Source organism: Ostrea edulis, chromosome 3 (genome assembly GCF_947568905.1).
Source record: "Ostrea edulis chromosome 3, xbOstEdul1.1, whole genome shotgun sequence".
Lineage (NCBI taxonomy): Eukaryota > Metazoa > Mollusca > Bivalvia > Ostreida > Ostreidae > Ostrea > Ostrea edulis.
In genome coordinates, this window is record NC_079166.1 from 77,235,920 (window position 1) to 77,255,246 (window position 19,327).

The window sequence follows — 19,327 nt, forward strand, 5'->3', positions numbered from 1 at the left end:
TTATATCACAAAAGAAAACCCTCAGATAAGCACCACAGTGGTTGTAAGAAGACACCATCCAACAAAACAATTTAGCAAATCAATTCCTTGAGCTTAACCTTTAGTCAATGGTACAATGACTATGTAGTTGACATCTGTAAGAAACATCACTGTTTTACTGTACTGACTTTCAGCGCATATTTTGAGAGTTTATTCAGAACTAGTCATAAAATGCTACCATCAAAACAATAAAGAAAAACAAGATTGCTACACGTAGCCATGTCCCCCACCGCCGCAAAAAAAGTTGAAACACAAAAGTCTCATAACTCCTGTAAGATTTGTCGAATTAAAATGACGGCGCAATATGATCAACTACATACGGTGACTAACAATCCTACAACATTTGAACAAAATCCGTTGAGCGTTTTCAGAGGAGTTGCGTCCACAAAGTGTTTCTATAATGTAGCATTTACAAATTCAACAAAGTTCCATAACTCCTGTAAAATTTGTCGAATCAATATGGTGGCATAATATGATCAACTACACATGGTGACTAACAATCCCACATTATATGAACAAAATCCATCGAGCGGTTTCTGAGGAGGTGCGTCCACAATGTGATCCTATAGTGTAGCATGTAAAAATTCAACAAAGTCCCATAACTCCTGTAAAAATTGTCGAATCAAAATGGCAGCAAAATATGATCAACTAGACATGGGGATTAACAATCCTACAAAATATGAACACAATCCCTTGAGCGGTTTCTGAGGAGTTGCGTCCACAATGTGAAGTGGGACGGACGGACGGACGCACGAACACTGGTGTTTTATGTCCCCTTCCGCGTTGCGGTGAGGGACAAAAATCGCTAAAACGCATCAAAGATGCGTATGTCCGAGATGAAGTTTGAAATGTGTTCGGTCGCAATAGGTATATAGTGTGATGATGACCTTGAGCTTTGGATTTCAATAGCAACATGAATCTTGAATGTCATCAGGATTTGAAGTCTGATAAACATGCACCAGCAAGTACATGTATAAAAGTTAGAGACAAACTCAAATCTACAGTATATAGTAATAAAGAGATCTTGACCTTTGACCTTAAAATAAACCTTCCTCTTTTGGATGTGATCAAAATATGCAAGTCTGACAAAGACGCACCAAGTAGTATGAACGTTAGAGATCAGGTAAGCTCAGTCCGTGGCATTTAATGACAAAGCGATCTTGGCCTTTGTCCTTTTGACCTCAAAATAAATAGGAACCTTCCTCGTTTGGATGTAAGTTTCACAAAGATGCCCCCAGTAGTATGAAAGTTAGAGATCGAACAAGCTCAAATATATGGCATTTAATGACAGTGACCTTAACCTTCGACTGTTCGACCTCAAAACATATAGGAACCTTCCTCTTTTGAATGTGATTATGTGATGGAAGTCTCACAAAGATGCACCTAAAAGTATGAAAGTTAGAGACCAGACAAGCTAATTGTGGACGCCGCCCGCCCGCTCGACTGGACACCCATCCTTCGCCAATTTAAAAGCCGAGATTTGCTACGCAACTCGGCTAACAATAAATGTTTGTCAAGCAATACAAATATACAACAACACCCCCTACGTGGTGCAGAATTGATAAAAAGGTTATACACATGCATCATTTAATTGATAATAGTACCAAACCATTTCAAGTCAAGACATTGAGTAGACAATATCGTCCTATGTCCAGAATGGACTGACCCTTGGTCTTTGACCATGTGACCTAAAATAAATAGGAATCATCTACTCTGTATGATGTACCAGTGTGCCATGCTTGGTGTCAATCAAGCTACTGATTCTTTAAGTATTGGAGACAATATATTACTATGTCCAGTTTGACCCTTGACCTTTAATCATGTGACCTCAAAATCAATATGGGTCCTCTAATTCTTAAGATGTACCAGTCTTCCAAGTTTGATGTTCATCAAGCAAAGTGTTCTCGAGATATTGAGTGGATAATGTATTCCTATGTCCATTTTGACCCTTGCCCTATAACCATGTGACGTTAGAATCATTAGGGGTCATCTGCTCCTTAGAATGTACCAGTGTACCCAGTTTGATGTCTGTCAAGCAAAGGGTCCTCAAGATATTGAACGGACAGTATATTCCTATATCCAGAGTGGACTGACTCTTCACATTTTGACCTAAAATCAATAGGGCTCCCCTTCTACTCATAAGCAACCAAATATCATAACAATCAAGTGAATGTTTCCCAATATCTTGAGCGAACATGTGGTCTGCAGACCGACAAGTGCAAAGGAATCCCCCCCCCCCCCTCTTCTTTGAAAGGGGGCATAAGTAATTGTTTACAGAATCTCATATACAGGCACATGGATTTAGAAATATGGCTAAAATGGGTTTCCGTACTTAGAAAAAAAAACGTAAGTATTGACTACTACGATGACATTAATGGGCTTCCATAATTCTAGAAAAAATTACAATCGGAATAATGTATTAAGCTTATTAATTTACACTCGTATTTAACCAAATTTGATACGCACTCTCTTTTTATGAGAACGGACCCATATTACATACCACTAAAGGTTTTTGACTCATTTTGTTTTAAGTAGTCAATGCAATGTGCACTTAATTTTTCGTCGCGTTAATTACATATCTAAAAGCGTAAAATTGTTTTAAGAAGAAAAAAAATCTTATTTTTAAAACTGCCATGATATTATGATATCGTGACTAGCATATATTTTGTGTACACGTCCTGTGTCACTTGATTTTTTTCAGATTTCTGCATGTTGCACGTTTTTCATGGGTCTGGGAATATGCGATTACTTTTGAAATTTGACTTTCCTGATGCAGTAAACGACTGATGTACTTATCCATCTAAATGCGGCGAAATTTTAGAGGGTTATGTTTGAATTCTTCATTTATTACCAATTAAATTACTGGTTTGGATTATTGATATGTTTATAATTACCGAGGGGGTCGTTATATCACACCTTAGAACGTCAATTTTCGAAGCTTGGGTGATGTTTTGATTACAACACATTGACCGCTCGCATCGGCTATTTAATTGATATGAAATTAAAAATATCGAGTCTGTTAAAACTTCATTGCTACAAACTCTCGTGCTTTGCTGAAATCAACATTATTTCCCCGAAAATACTGCTATGTAGTGTACGAGGACAATATTGCTGCACTGTATACAAATTCTAGTATAGGATTTTTTTTGTTGAGAATCTGCATTATTAAGTAATACATTCCACAAAGATTTCTCGTGAAGTTAAATGCGATGGTACACACGAACTATGGTATTTTCACAATTTACGGGCCCCAAAAGGGGATGCGTATTAAATATATTCGGCAAAATGCGGTTAATGTAATTATCTATAACTGAGTCTGACTATAGAATAGTCTGAAAGCGAAAACATGATGAACTGAACGTACGTTCATCGTCTCATCCCGGTAGATTCCCGTAGAAATAGTCGCATTGTGTAGTCTTTGACACACTTTCGAAAAGGCCTCGACGGGGAGTATGATCGGTCGTAATAGACCAATACCATTTTCAAATATTTACTATTCTTTTCCAACCCAAGAAAGCGACATAGTACTTTCTTTATTATAAAAGTTATTTGTTTCATGTTTACGATTCTATTTTTGTAGTCGATATATTTAGACACGCGTACGTCGCCTGTTTAATGTACAATCCCTGTGACACTCCTTATTGACTTAATTTGCTTACATCGTGTATTCATGCGCACTATGTTTAGATTCTTTAAAGGTATTGAGTTGACTCATTTAAATTACACTGTTATAAGAATGTCAACATACATGTATGATAGGTCTTCAAAACTTAATGAAGGTGTTCAAAAAAGCAAATGAAATTTATTTGAAGATCTTTGTCCGCGGGAATTATTTGCTGTCGGTGTAAGAATAAACAGAAAGTTTATGAGCCGCGATAAATCCGCACGCCATTGACAGCAAGGATCATCTCGCTTCACGAGCCGACTCCAAAAAAAAATGAAATAAAAAATCTCAACAGGTGAACAGCGACAGGGCTAATGTGACTAATGTGAGCGATGTGGCCCATATGCCGTTTGTTATCGTTATATCCGAAAGAACCATGGCTTTCACTTCAAATACATGTAACATGTGGTACGTAATGCAACTTATTTAACGTATACATGTACAAGGTATTCCGTACATATGACACTAGGACCGAGAATCAAGCCGGGGATTTCCAAGTTTCAAAACGAACGCCCTAAGCATATGGCCGCCGCAACAATATGTTTCAGCATAGTTAGTTTCTATGTAGCCGTAGACGTACACTTTAGACAATTTAGTCAAGTTTTGGTATGGTCCCACTTCTGTCACATTCACTTTACCTTAAAGATTCGGGAGATATGATATGACTGATATTGTGTTTTCTGCGCCTCAAACAGTGATAAAAATCTAATTACGATATAGTCTTCTTGTTATAATTATAACGTGTTTTCTTGATACATGCGGTTTTATATGTTTAGATGTAATGTTTCCGGGTTGTTTTCCATTGTTCTCAAACTATGCGTTGGTATAGACAATAGAAAGAGAATCACAAGGGTCACTTGATTAACTTATATATGTTTTTAAATCGAGGTAAGCTACTGAAAAAGAAGTTGATGGTTCAGGGGTTTCAACAGTCTTGATTGAAGTCAGCATTTCGCAAGTTCTATGGTCGTTATGGCGATCTAGTTCGTCAGTACAACCTCGCATTGGGTCAAATGCTGTCTGACGTGTTTCATACCGATTGTTAAGCAGTTCTTGGCACACTGATTTTGACTGCGGATGACTCCGTTTGCCTGATCGGGATGTGGGGCTCACGGCGGGTTTGACCGGTCGACAGGGGATGCTTGCTCCTCCTGGGCACCTGGTCCCACCTCTGGTGTGGCCAGGGTCCGTGTTTGCCCAACTATCTATTTTGTATTGCTTATAGGAGTTATGAGATTGATCACTGTTCGTTATCTTCACCTTGCATATGTCAATCAATGGATGTCTAAATCATTACGAAGCAGTAGATGTTCTTTGATGATGAAAAAGAATTGTCTTTAGCGTTACAGATCCATTTCATTACACGAAGATTAGGAGTATAAAGGTCTTAAAACTTCATTTACTGCATTTTCGTATCATGTATGCTGCTCCTTGAATTATCTTAACCTATTCCAAAATCAAGTATTCTATGATAATGTAGTTTATGGTCACCGTAAATTAAAATACAATGTAAAGCAGCCACGTTGAATCGCGTGGATCCGTCAGTGATTGAACAGCGAAACATTGATAGCCATAGTGAATGAGAATAATGTAATTTTTGAGAGTTATGAATGTAGCGGAGTGCGAGCGAACCCCTCGCCCACAATTTACGAAATTGAAGTCTGGGGAAAAATGGAAGCAACTTTTGGAGATGAATACCCCAACACCAGCCCCTTCTATACACACGCGATTTAAAATTTTGAAGATTGGGTAAAAAGAAACATTCAATGTTATTTTCGTTCAGATTTCTGAATCCCGAAGAGATACATGTAGGTAGGGGATTTTTTGTGTGGAGGGCTACATGCTTTCCATAGTCAAGTATTTGATCTTTGAACGAAATCTTAACACACAACAACGTCCAAGGCCTCCTCAATGTTTTCATTTACTAATCAGTACAATGAATACATGTATGGTAATGTGGCATATCAACAGACGTAGATATATAATACATACTAGCTGTGGAAAGAGACAATCTGATTAAAACCATATCTTCAATCCGCTCCTCTATTGGCCATGTCGCGTTCTTCAATCCGCTCCTCTATTGGCCATGTCGCATTCGTGACATGGCCAATAGAGGAGCGGATTGAAGATCTGGTTTTAATAAGATTGTGAAAAGAGACTGCGTAGTTTAGTCATCCTACTTATAGATTCTTATACATAAGATTATGTCCCCAGGACATGTATACTAATATTTAAAAGAATACATTGTCTTTCAATTCAAACACTAAATAACAGATTATGTTCATTGAAAATAAGGGAGGGGTGCAAACAATTTCCACTTTGATAGCGTGTATGACCGCCATTTGCGGCGATGCATTCTTCACACATATGACACATTGTGCAAAAACCTGCTTGGGCAGTCAAACAGTGTTACATGTAGAACAACGTTATAGTCCCTGCATTCATCTTTGTCCTTTTCCAATACATGTGTATTTGGTATCCCCTGGCTTTCGATAGATCGCGCTCAGTTTTATCTCGGATCGAATAAATCAACTTCAGTGATTGGTAGAGTGAATTCTGAACAGCCGAGTAAAGTTTTGTTGGAAACAATAGAAATGTGGTGAATATTGGTTGTGGACGGACATACATTATAATTTTGATCTTTGTAATTAGACACGTCTTACTTTACAACGGAAAAAGGGCGATTTATCGGTTTCTCACGGATATTCTGATCGAGGGGCACATAAGGGGACTAGATAGTGGCAAGACGTGTTCTTTTTTATTGATAGTGGGTAAGGTCCAATCCTACACGTGTTGGACTAGATAGTGGCAATGCGTGTTCTTTTCTATTTATAGTGGGTAAGGTCCAATCCTAAACGTGGTAAATTCATCATATAGCATGTTAGTATAAATTGAACAAAATCAATTAGCATACTAAAAGTTCACACAATACAGTTACTAAAATGTATCCATCATAGTTCGAATTCCCTCTATCGTCTTTATTTTCCATTATCAGTGTCCCGGGCGCCTATGGTTTTTATTGTCATAAATCAGCCATGAATGCTAGATAACACGTACTGTTACAGTATGAATTTGCTGATATTTGTTGGTAAAATCCTGGTCTTATATCGTTTTGAGACATTATTATTGTTTGTTTTCTATCATTGATATCAATAACAAATTTTGAAGGAATATCGGCCTTGACGTCAATCTTCCATGTGATCCCCAAACGTTACACAAAGAAACAGCCGGTGGGAAAACACAATGAAACAGTTGTATTGTTCTTTTTTGTAAAAAATGACATTGTTTACATTTCAGCAACATTATAAGCCTTGGGGTACATATATTTTGGGATTATGATAGGGTTACGCGATAATCAATGTGTGTGCGTGCGTGTATGAGTGTGAGTGTGTGTGTGCGCGTGCGTGCGTGTGAGTATTCGTGTGAGTGTGCGTGCGTGCGTGCGTGTGTGTGTGCGTGCGTTATGTATTCATTTTACCTTTTAAGCAATCACATTCTGGAACAATTTCAAATAAGTCTTCGTGTACTTCTAATCCTACAGTAGACTGAACCTTTTTCAGTTCATCCATACTTCGTTTCTGTAGACGTTTAAGCAGAGTAGATTTCCCAGCCCCTGCGCATCCAACTATCATTGCACGAGCTCTGTGTGTTGCTTGAGTTCCTTTCTTGACACATTCTGCGTATCTTCTTCGCGCATCATAGTCCCACTCGAGAATTTCCCTAGGTATTTTCACTGAAAGTATACAAAAGTAACTCAGCTTTACAAAAAGTACAACAGTATTTTCTGAAGACTTTAACAGGAGAAAACTACAACATGAAATCGTAATAACATCGTGCCCTATCCATAATCACTTTGTGACTATATCTACATGATCAGGATATGAAGTGATTTACACTTCATATAACCAATGATACACGTGCATTCTAAATATGTAGCTTTGAAATGTGCGTAAATGAAATTCAAAATAATTAATTCGTAAAATATATTTCATTTATTCAAATATGTAACATGTAAACGTGATTTTTCTTGTATATTTATGTTTGCGATTTATATATAACTTACTGTAGAAAAAACATGATGTCATCCCTTTTGAATGTGAACATAGTCTAAATGTCTAATTTGGCATTTCGTATAAGCTGATTAACTAACACCATGGAATAGTTTTGATAATGTAAGTGGGCGTACTTAGATTTCAGTTATTCTATGTGAGTAGTGATCGTACAGGAGTTCGGAAGTCTTTTATGTCACTCCACCATAATGGAAATTTCATACACTTAGACTCTGACGTTCTGCCTTATATTCACACCTGGGATAATTTTTCAGCGATAATGTAATACAAACCAATACCAATACCTCGCAAACCAATTTCATTCCTAATCACCATTTAATTCAATTTATTACATTTTCAACAGTGAAATACTGAACTTTATCCAGTGAATAAAACATATTTTCACAAAAGTATTATTTTCACAGTGTGATAATAACAACCGTGACTACTTGTCACAATATAAATTCATCCGCGATACACAAGATCACCTTCATTTTACGTTATATATAATTGATTTTTTATTTTCTTTTTTATATGAATACCTCAAAATAATTTTCACGGGTGGGGGGGGGGGGGTACTTGTATGTTGTGTGATGTTAAACTTAGATTTCTTTCTCAGTTTTCCGTCGGAGCGACTCAAAGGTCGATCTTGTGCTTTGAAGTAAAAGTTAGGCCTATCTATTTAGCCTACATATATCTTTTGATCAACCAAGTACATGTACAGAAGAACCAAGACGGCAGTTTCTCGCTTCGTCGGTATTCCTTGTGCGCTACAAGTGATTTCTATTCATCATTGTTTATACAGGGACAGCTAAATTTGCTGAAGGAAAAAATGAAGAAAATGTTATTAACAGAAAATTTAATGTTTTCGTTATTGGATATAAAATCTATTTCATGCATGAGATAGGATTGTTTTATATTTTCACGCTTACTTCGCTCTCGTGTAAATATAAACAAAAATTCTGTCTCCCTCGTGAAAGGAATTCTATATCCAACAGCAAAACATTGAATATCCGCTATATACTTCAAGCACTCCAGCTCCTCTATCTCAATCTGTCACCCCCTCCCTTTCAACAAGTTAAGCAGACTTACAACACATTGTACTGGGAAATTAAAAAAAAAATACTTGATTATGTTATCGTTAGAATTGCCACTCTTGAAGATTTCTTCTCTAGATATAAAAATATCAGGCTTTGATGGAATTTTAAAAGAATTTGAACTGAAATCAGTTTGAGACTAGGATGCATTTTTAGGACCAAGTTGAAAGCCCGCGTAAGGAATCTGATACTGTACAAACTGTCTAATAAGATGCTGATCAATGTATTATTACTCAAATCCGAAATTGACGCTCTCAAAAAAACTACATTTAGATCTCAGATAATTTCATCTTGATCTTTAATGTCGCTCAATGTGATACAATGTGTTGCTTGTTGGTACTATAATGGAATCTGCATCTGCTGAATTTCAATCCGAAACATTACTCATTAATTATGCTTTTCGAATCTATTGAACTGTGACTCACGGGTGATTTTTGTTTAAAGTAATGGATCTTATCTCCTCAGAGGTTCTGAACATTTTTTTTTTTTTTTTTAAATTACTTTAATCTAAACCTTATTTTTCTGTATGTTATGATATGCATATATGCGGATGAGAAATATGTGGGGGAATGGGGGGGGGGGGGTGTCCTCCACAGTGGCGGATTTAAGGGGGGCGCAGCCGGCGCCCCCCCCTTCCCATAAAATTTTCAAATCTAAGGTAAATCGTGGTATCTTGTTTAGAAAAATGTATTAAACCATATAAGAAGCAATAATTTCTTCCACTCCCGGTGAAAAAAATGACAAAATCTTTTGATTTCTTGAATTACTTTGGTGGGATAGCTTATTTTTTTCCCAAAACCCTTAATATTTGCGTCAATTTATTACCTTGTAAAAAATGATAGAAAATAGTACAAGTCACTAAATAGGAGACATATTTCAAGCCCTATAGAATCTGTAAAATCCAGGAACTTCCAGGGAATTCGCCCCATGGGCACCCAACAGGGCTTCTCCCAGATCCCCTGCCTCATAAAGTGGCGCCCCCTTAACCGCAACTCCTGGATCCGCCCCTGTTCCACATGAACGTTTACACCGTTTTAAAGGCCTTATTTATTATCTCCTTTGAAGTTAGCTCAACAAAACAATGAAACCCATGCCAAGAAATCCCGTCCGTTCTGGACGTTTTGGGTTCAACAGAAGCACATTACATACTGATTAGTATAGTAGCCGCCGCTTCATCTCTTAATTGTGGTCAATGATTTATAACGGTTTTCCTACATCGGAGATTTAACTGAGAATTTCTTGGCATGATTTTTTATGGGGAGGGGGGGGGGGTAGTAAAGTGATTGAAAATATAAACTACTGTATCAATGCACAGTGTGCATCAAAAAGGTATGTTTAATATTCTACAAAATAAGCCGGCATCGGGATCGATCGTCTAATTTGCAAATGTCACCCTGCAAGGTTCACCCCAACAAATATATGCCCCAAATACTTTCCTTTTGTTTATTTAGGTTGTATTTCTTTTCACCTCCCTAACTCCACCTATTACTTCATCGTGTTCTGTCACCATGAATTGGGCTTTTCTTTTTCTATTTTGTGAGCATCTATCAAACGTTCCGTTCAAAGTTTGATATGTATGGAAATCCGAAAAATTGTTTCATGCAATTCTTATGTTTGTCGCTTATTAGAGGGTCAATAAAATTAGAGAGAATGGAGGCAGGACTTTGAAATCTTAAACAAGCGATATAATACATCTTTCTCTTTCGATTTATTTCAAAATATGTTATGATATCCTTCCTTAGCGGTCAAGCGCAAGGGGGGGGGGGGGGGTACAATTTGTAATTTTTGCCATTACGCATTTTTACGCCAAGACTGTGGAAAAATTTGGTGTGTAAATTAATTTTAAAACATGACCAAATAAGCCGATATGGAATCAAATTATGTTAATTTGTGTGTTTTAGCTGAATACACAAAACTCCTGACCGTGATGTCAGACATCGGTAATTTGTCATACATGTAGCCATATTGAACAGAGACCCATCCACATACATTGAAACAATGTATACATTAAGTAGTTTTTCAAATAGGGAATTATTGAATGGTTTAATGTACTCCACATGGACACTCATCTTTGCAATCCTTCTGTATCTAATTACTACATTGTAAGTATTGCGGTGATTTTGATTGTCACACCTTATAATGTTTTTGTGATAGACATTGATATACTGTGCCGTTTTCAAAATGAAGTTCTCCCAATTAAGTAATTCAAGAAATCAAAAGATTTTGTCATTTATTTCTCCTGGAATGGAATAAATTATAGTTTCTTTTATCGTTTAATACATTTTTCGAAACAAGATACCACGATTTATCTTAAATTTAAATCTGAATCCGCCACTGCCAAATCCTTTATACATATCGGATTCGTTCGCTTAAAAAGTTGATGTGATACATAATACATACACTGTACATGTATTATACCAGGTGTATATCTAAATTACAAATAAAAGCAAGTTAGATTTAAGAAAGCTGTGTTTGGGGAGAATTGTTGAAAAGATGTTTGAACTTTTACAATGTTGTTTTCTTGGGGGTGGGGGGCTTTTCTTCGTTGTATATGAAATTTTAAAATTCAAATCTTTTTCAGTATGATTTTTTTATTAATGATTTTCATGGCAAGTTAAAGATTTTAAAATACTAATGCATTAGTATGGAGTATATTAAACGGTGGATTATGTAGAGGACTACCCCCTCTCTGTGTAAGTTCTGCTTCCCCTGTTCATAATTACTTTGCAAAATGCTGACTTCCTCAAATTATTATTGCATACAATATTTTCCGTTTTCCGTTCCCTCTTCCGTTTCATTTTCCGGTCCACGTTTTAGCAACACTCGTATATACGTCTGTTGATATGCCGCATTATCATACATGTATTCATTGTACTGATAAGAAAATGAAAACATTGATGGGGCCTGTGGAGGTTGTTGTGTATTAAAATTTCGTTCAAAGTATGTTCTAGTACATGAATTTTACAGGTATTATACTATAATACTACGCAAAAATATTTAGACCCAAATTTTTAATTTAGAGATGCGTCATAGGTATGAATTGATAATGCATTAAAGTGTTGTATACTTTTACATCATTTTTGTTACAAAGTTCAATATTAGGTGACATATGCAAAATGAATTGGAAATTGCAAATGTACACAATAATCATATCATAATTGTCAATGATTCTTAACAAAGGATTGGGTAATCAATGTAGAAACATTCTGTGAATAACAAAGCCAGGTGATCCATGATAATCATACTTACAACGTTCATTGATACTGTAATGAATCCCCATGTCTGACACGGTACAGTGTGTGAGGATGTCCAGCTGTAGTCTGTTTATGAATAGCTTGTACATCTCCAGCGGTCTATTCGGTATATACAGACATCTCTCTCCATCACTCCTCATATAATCCCACGACCGGCAGTATTCTGATATCACGTCACGTGACGCCGTGGTCAGGAAAAACTTGAGATCACTGTCCTCCACCAGACACTCCGTAACGAACGCGTACATGACGTCATGTTGGATGTCGTCAGAGGCAAACGTTATTACATCGTCCTGTCTTTTTATGATTCCATCAGGTAGAGGTTCACCTGTCTCATAATCAGGTGTGGTATTTTCACCAAAATACCTTTCTTTGATCTTATTGAAGTTGCTTTGGTAGGAATCCTCTTTGACATTCAACATATAACCATCAGCCAATAATAGGCAGTACAGCGTGATTTTGTCGTTTGTTGAGTAGCCATGGTATTTACCTGAAATTCGGAAAATACAATTATTTAAATCAATAAATCATCGTACGTTATATTGTGCACGTGTCTTTATCATAAATCAAACTTGTAATGCACAATAACACCAACACTCATCCCAGCAGTGTTGTACATGTGTTTTCTAATCAAATGAACCCCGAAGGTTGAAAAGTGAGGTCCATAATTTTATGCAATATACCACTATATGATCATGTCTAATGATGACCATACTTCTATACAATGTACGATTAAATGTTTGTGTTCAATTGCCTGTTAGCTGTGCGTCAATTAGATAATTTCTTTCTAATATCGAGACGTTACAAACTGTAGATGCACAACTTAAGACCTTTAATGCAGTAGCTGTGATGAAATTCTATTGAATTTTTTTTTTCAGGAATGGGGAGTTTCAAACAATTTCTTAGTAATTCTTTACGATCCGAAAACGCCATGCTTATTCAAAACACCAAGAGTTAAGACCAAAACGTATGGCGACAGATGGTTTGACAAAACAACCGCCACAGTCTGGAATAACCTTCCAAGTTACATTCGCAACGAAAATTCTTTCGAACTTTTCAAGAAAAAATTAAAAAATTACTTCTTCAGACTTGCTTATCACGATTTTATGTAAGCCATTTCCAGTGACAGTCTTAATATTCTTTTTTATGAAACCTTTTTATATGTATTTTCTGTAGTTTAATCACGATTTTGTGTAAGCCAGTACTAGAATTCATATTCTTTTAATGAAACGAATATATTTTTTACACTGTTTTAGATATGTTCAATTTTTAATTGTAGTTTATTGTTGTTTTAATGTAAAGCGCTTAGAGTAATTATTTTTCTATTATATAATGTGCTATATAAATACTGTAAATAATAATAATAATAATAATGATATATTGAGTTAGATAGGGTTTTAATGAACACCCCCCCCCCCTTAATCCCCCGGCCCCGGTTACTATTTTAACAAAATATACAGAGTGAGTTTCATATTAAAACCTAAAGGCATAGCAGAGAGTTAAACCCATGACCTTTCACAAAAGCTCCATCCACTGTGCCACTGAGGACGACGACAACTTTGGAAAAATTAAACAATACATGTTTTATATCACAAAACTCTATACTAGTATTGACTGTTATCGACCCCCCACCCCCGTCCCAACCCTCTGTGACTTCGTCTTCTCAATTTACGAAGCAGATTTTTTATTTCTTCAAAGAATGGTTTAATGGTTATGTCAATGCTCGTTTGATTGTAAGGCACACGCACCAACAGTAAACGACTGAAGGAGAGCGAGTTCTGCTTTTATTTTTAATCATGTACAATATACCTCCATCAATTTATAATGCATTAAATTTGTGGTTTACAGTACTCAACTGGTAAAGAAATGGAGTACAAAGGACCGCGGATTATGATGCAGCATAACGCAGATTCCCTTTTATTCGGCGATACTAAGAACGCGGGTTAATGTCGTTAATAAATGATACACTTTATCTCGAGATACTATTGACTGATTTATTAATTGAATATTGTTTAACGTCCCTCTCAAGAATATTTCACTCATATGGAGACGTCACCATTGCCGGCGAAGGACTGCAAAATTTAGGGATAAGTTCGGCGCTTATGGCCTATGATCAGGGAGGGATCTTTTTCGTGCCTCACCTGCTGTGACACGGAACCTCGTTTTCTGCGATGTCATCCGATCGACCGTCCCATTTTGTCGCAGCTTACGACAAGGGGTACTGAGGATTTTAGATACCATGACAAGGAAAGATAAGCCCAAGATTGATGTAACACAAGAAATAATGTCATTCTTACGGAAGTCGATAGGTGCTAGGCTATATAATCAATACTGATTTAACTGTCGGTCGCCACTTAATTTACGTGTCGGCCGTAACTTCATTTATCTGACTGTCACCACTTATTAATTGGCGGCCACCACTTATTATTCGGCGGTCGTCATATGAATTAACCGACGGGCGCAACATAATTTCACTGGCGGTCTCCACTTAATTCATATAGCGGTCACCGCTTAATATCTATATAACGGCCGTCAGTAATTCCCCCCTCTCTCTCTCTCTTTCTCTCTCTCTCTCACACACACACATAAAATGAAAGGTGTCCAATCGCTCTCCTATAGTTAGTAATATATATTTGATATACAATTAAAGTATTATTGCTTGTCAATCGTGCTGTTAATTTACAAAGTTATATAACTCTTTATAATACTAAATGACGATAGATTCGCGTACGAGAAAATCTTTATGTGTACTTTATACACCAACGCATCAGGCACGTAGAACCAGGGTGAGGGGGGGGGGGGGGGGGGGCTGACCCTCCATTTATTGACGACGTTCATTCCCCGCTATTTTCTCCTGCAAACTTAAGTAATTTTCACATGTGAAATAACATTAATTGGCGGATTGACCCTTTTCGTGATAGTAATGAATGGTTAAAATTTGGGCATAAGTGAACTTTTTAGGTTCCTTTTCTGCTTGTCAACAATAGTAGATAATTTCTCCTCCGACTGTCCCTACACTTTTAAAAACGATGTCACGTGTCTGCATACTATTCTAAATCTTTCAAAAATAATTACTTAGCAGTATGAATCAGATTGGCTTTGAAATTGACAACCGCAATGTATACATTAAGTGGCGACCGCCAGATAGAATAAGTGGCGGCCGTCAGTTAATTTATGTAGCGGCCGCTCATAAATTAAGTGGCGGTCGTCAGTTCAATGAATATGAATTATATACCCTGGCACCTATCGACTTCCATAGAAAACGATACTACGTACCTGCGTAACTGTGTACCATTCTAAATATTAAAAAAATAATAATCACTCAAATGTTGTGCACGCTGCTGGTGTCAAAACGTATTACACGGCATTACAGCACGGTAACATCTGGGCTGTTTTATATGAATAAAACACTTTACACCACTTATTCTCTCTCTCTCTCTCTCTCTCTCTCTCTCTCTCTCTCTCTCTCTCTCTCTCTCTCAGAGTAATGTGTTAATAAACTAACAACGATTAATTAAAACATGACAATTGTTTACTTTTTCTCTCATTTTATGACATTCATGATGACGTTACGATTGTAAACAAACGCGATTTCGAAGATATATGTGCAGTGTACGATGTCGCATTTAGGCCTAGCCTATTCTAAAGCCGTCCAGAAACATACACAGCCGATTCGTTAGAAGTAAAAGGGCAGTTATAGATCAGGCTACATCCGATATTCTCACGAATGAGTGGCAGACAAAGAAAGTTACGGACAAGCAGGCACAACCGCACACATGGTGATACAGTTCTTATACAGTACTGTACAGACGAGAAGGGGGAATGGAAGAGTGTTAGCGATGTAGTACCCGAATCAGAGGATGCTGATGTAGTAATGAGTGATTCTGTAAGTTTTTCGATATACAAGACATTTTCTATGAAAATAAAATCTACAAACTAGGTAGACCTGTACTTAAATTGATCAGCGATCTTCCCGATATCGCCTAGTTGGTCATGAGCGAAGCTCGCTCCTAACGTTCAATGTATCATTATCGAAGCATCAGTTTGATTAAAAGTGCAATTTTGAAATAGCATTGTTTTAAAAATCGCCGACGTAAACAACGAATATTCAATTCATTAAAAAGATTTGGTGTATGTGTCTTGCAGATCTTTTGAGGGACTCTAACATGTAAGTTTGAATTAAACATGTGTTTCTGTGCAGTATACCATTTTATTTCTGTTTAGATAACTTTGGAACAATTTTAGCAAATTATCACTGACTCTAAATTTGTAACTTAGTAAGTCCCTTGTGTCATGCATGATCAAATGCCTTTAACAATAGAAGGGGGGGGGGGATCACCCAAAATATCTTTATTTGAAATTTGAATTTAGAAATAGCAATTGTCGAACATTGTCAAAAAAGCCCCCTCCCTTTTTCTACGTGCCTACATTGCCATGAGAACCCCTTACAATTCTAGGTTAACCAGAAAAATATCCGTAACTGTGTCTGTTTAATCAATGTTATACATGTATTCAAAAAACGAAGTGCAAAACGAAATTGTGATTTCGCAGGATACATACATGTACATGTGTTTATTCATCAAACAATTTTACAATGTAAGCGTTTCGTGTTCACTTCAGTGATGTGGTGTTTACACATATACATAGAAAACCATCCTATACAGTATTAGAGACATGCACTGAATTATGGATAGTAAATTTCAGTTAGGCTGCATGCATGCATGTAAGAATTAATTCATACCTAAATCCTCGTACCATGATTATATTCAATATATTTTTTTTTCTAAATCAACATATATTGTCTATGGAAGTAATATCTCTGTGTAACGGCGGGTGACGTGTTAGTTGTTAATCGCGCATAAAAATATGTGCCAAATTACATAATTATAATATACATTTTTATTGTAATCATTTAAGATTACAATTATTGCATGACGAAGTACTCAAAATCACAAGATGAGCGAAACTATTTTGGAGAGTTCATGATGGACTTTTCTTTTAAAATATTATGATAATATACTCCTGATGGTTTAAAACAGAAAAGTTAATGAAGATAACGGATGAAATATCGTAGGGCCTCCGTGGCCGAGTGGTTAGAGCATCGCGCTCAAAATCACACGGCCTCTCACCTCGCGCCGGTAAGTGAGAAAGTTTCCCAGTTTACTCTCGGAAGGTCGGTGGTCTCTTCCCAGGTACACTGTATCTGGGTTCTCTCTTCCACCAATAAAATCTGAAAAATTGTTCAGTGTGGCGGAAAACATAACTCATCAATCATCATTAAGTCGCAAGTTTTAAGAAATGAAACTTATAATTCTTTGTTTGATACATACATCAAACAAAGAATTATAAGTTTTATTTCTTATCATATAATTATGTTTTTAAGATAGAAAAACAAATAGTTTCTCCCATCAAAAAGCTTGAATTAACGTTTCTGAAAAGGCGCGTAGGAATACATATAGGCAAGAATGAAAACAAAAACAAAACGGCATGGCTGTGCGTTCAGGTCAGGAACAGTTACTGTGCAGATTTAAGGTGGGTCCTTAGTCCTGAATTTTTGGGGTTTAGGTAGCATTTTTTTGTTTGGAATCAATAGATTAACATTCAGAGTAATGAAAAAAGGCAAATTAGTTAAGGATTTCCATATTAATTTTCATTACAGTCACTACTGAAGTCATGTACCCCTATGTAGATTTTTATGAAATTCATTGGAAACAGTTATCTGTTGTTATTTTAAAATGAAAAAAGAAATAATAATTTAAATTGCATTTATTTATCAGGAAACATGTCAATAACTAAAACATATTTCATTTTCAATATGTTCATCAAGTTTCAGTATAATAAGTGCAAAATTATTGAATTAGCCTTATTCTCCAAAATGTTAAAAAACAAACTAATATGGACACAACTTCCTTATAGCATGGTTTACATATCATTTTTTTCTGTTTATATTAGTAGATGTACATCTGCTATAGTTATTTATGAAAAAAAATCCATACCTTTCCTAAATAATTTCAAATCTATAGCTTCCAGAGTATGTATACCCCAATAAAAAACCTAAGTCTGGCACCATACAGCTGAGCTATTCAAAACCACTGATGGATTAAAATTTTATGTAATTACATGAAAAGACACAGATAATAATTCCTTATCACCTTGATAAAATGTTTGTGAAAAATATAGGAAATCTATTGCATAATGGACTTGATAAATAATTTAATGAAAACAGAGTTATTGTCCTTGGATTCAATATTTTGAAACACATTGACTATTCAAATATAACTAAGACTTTTGAAATATTTTATGGCTAACAAGATTTTTTACAATAACTATTGAAAAAGACTCCAACAAAATTTATGTTCCAGTCATTAAATTATTGACTTTGGAAAATCTTATGACGTCACAGGAGTGTGGAACTACGTTAAATGGATTATACGCCAAATTAAAGGTGCAATGGTTAAAAGCTGAATTAAATATAAAGGAAGATAACAAGTGGTGACTGGATTTATGCAGCATCGTGTTGGAGGAGACGTTGAACACTGGTTGTGTCGTTGGAACGGTGGAATGCAATTCGGCTCCATTTCAATATCGAGGAAAACGTTTAAAACGCACTCGTTGACTGAGCCCCATATAACGCAGTTCAATTTCATTGATATTTACCAGATCAGAAGTCGCCACTTGCTCCGTCATGTTATCGATCTCGTAAAGCAGACGATTCATACCGGGAACTCGTGTAATCTGTCTACTTCTACCAGTAAGTGGTCTACGTCATCAAATTGACTATTCTGCCACGTCATCGCCTATGTATGTTGTTTCTTTAAATTAATTTGTATTTTATTCATATCTTTAGTTGTGTTTATTTTTGATAGTAATGAAAAACAAAAATCAAACAAATGCATTTTGTTATATATAATGCTTGTGTGGAAAATCCCGTGCTAGAAATAGCGCTAAAATTAGAACGGGGAAGGCGCATTCCAGAGAAAAGTAGTCCCGCGTGCTTAGTGCAGATGAACTCCGAACGAAATTTTGACAGAGAAATCAAACGAATTTTTCAACCAATCAGCATCGTTTATAAGTCATCACTTTAAAAGTTATTAAATGATTAGTGTATCCATTACCTAAATATAATGTCTCAAGAAAAATATCTACAATGTAATTAGTTTTGCGCTTTGTTAGCCTTAACTGTCATATCCCTGGCATATCAATTTCATATTTTTCTTTCATCGA

At 36.2% G+C, this 19,327-nt stretch overlaps 1 protein-coding gene across 4 annotated transcripts in view; it reads right to left on the bottom strand.

The window, feature by feature from the left end:
• The window catches only part of LOC125676214 (uncharacterized), a 499,894-nt gene that overhangs the window by 353,247 nt on the left and 127,320 nt on the right, over window positions 1–19,327 (bottom strand). The gene's annotated exons all lie outside the window — the stretch shown is intronic.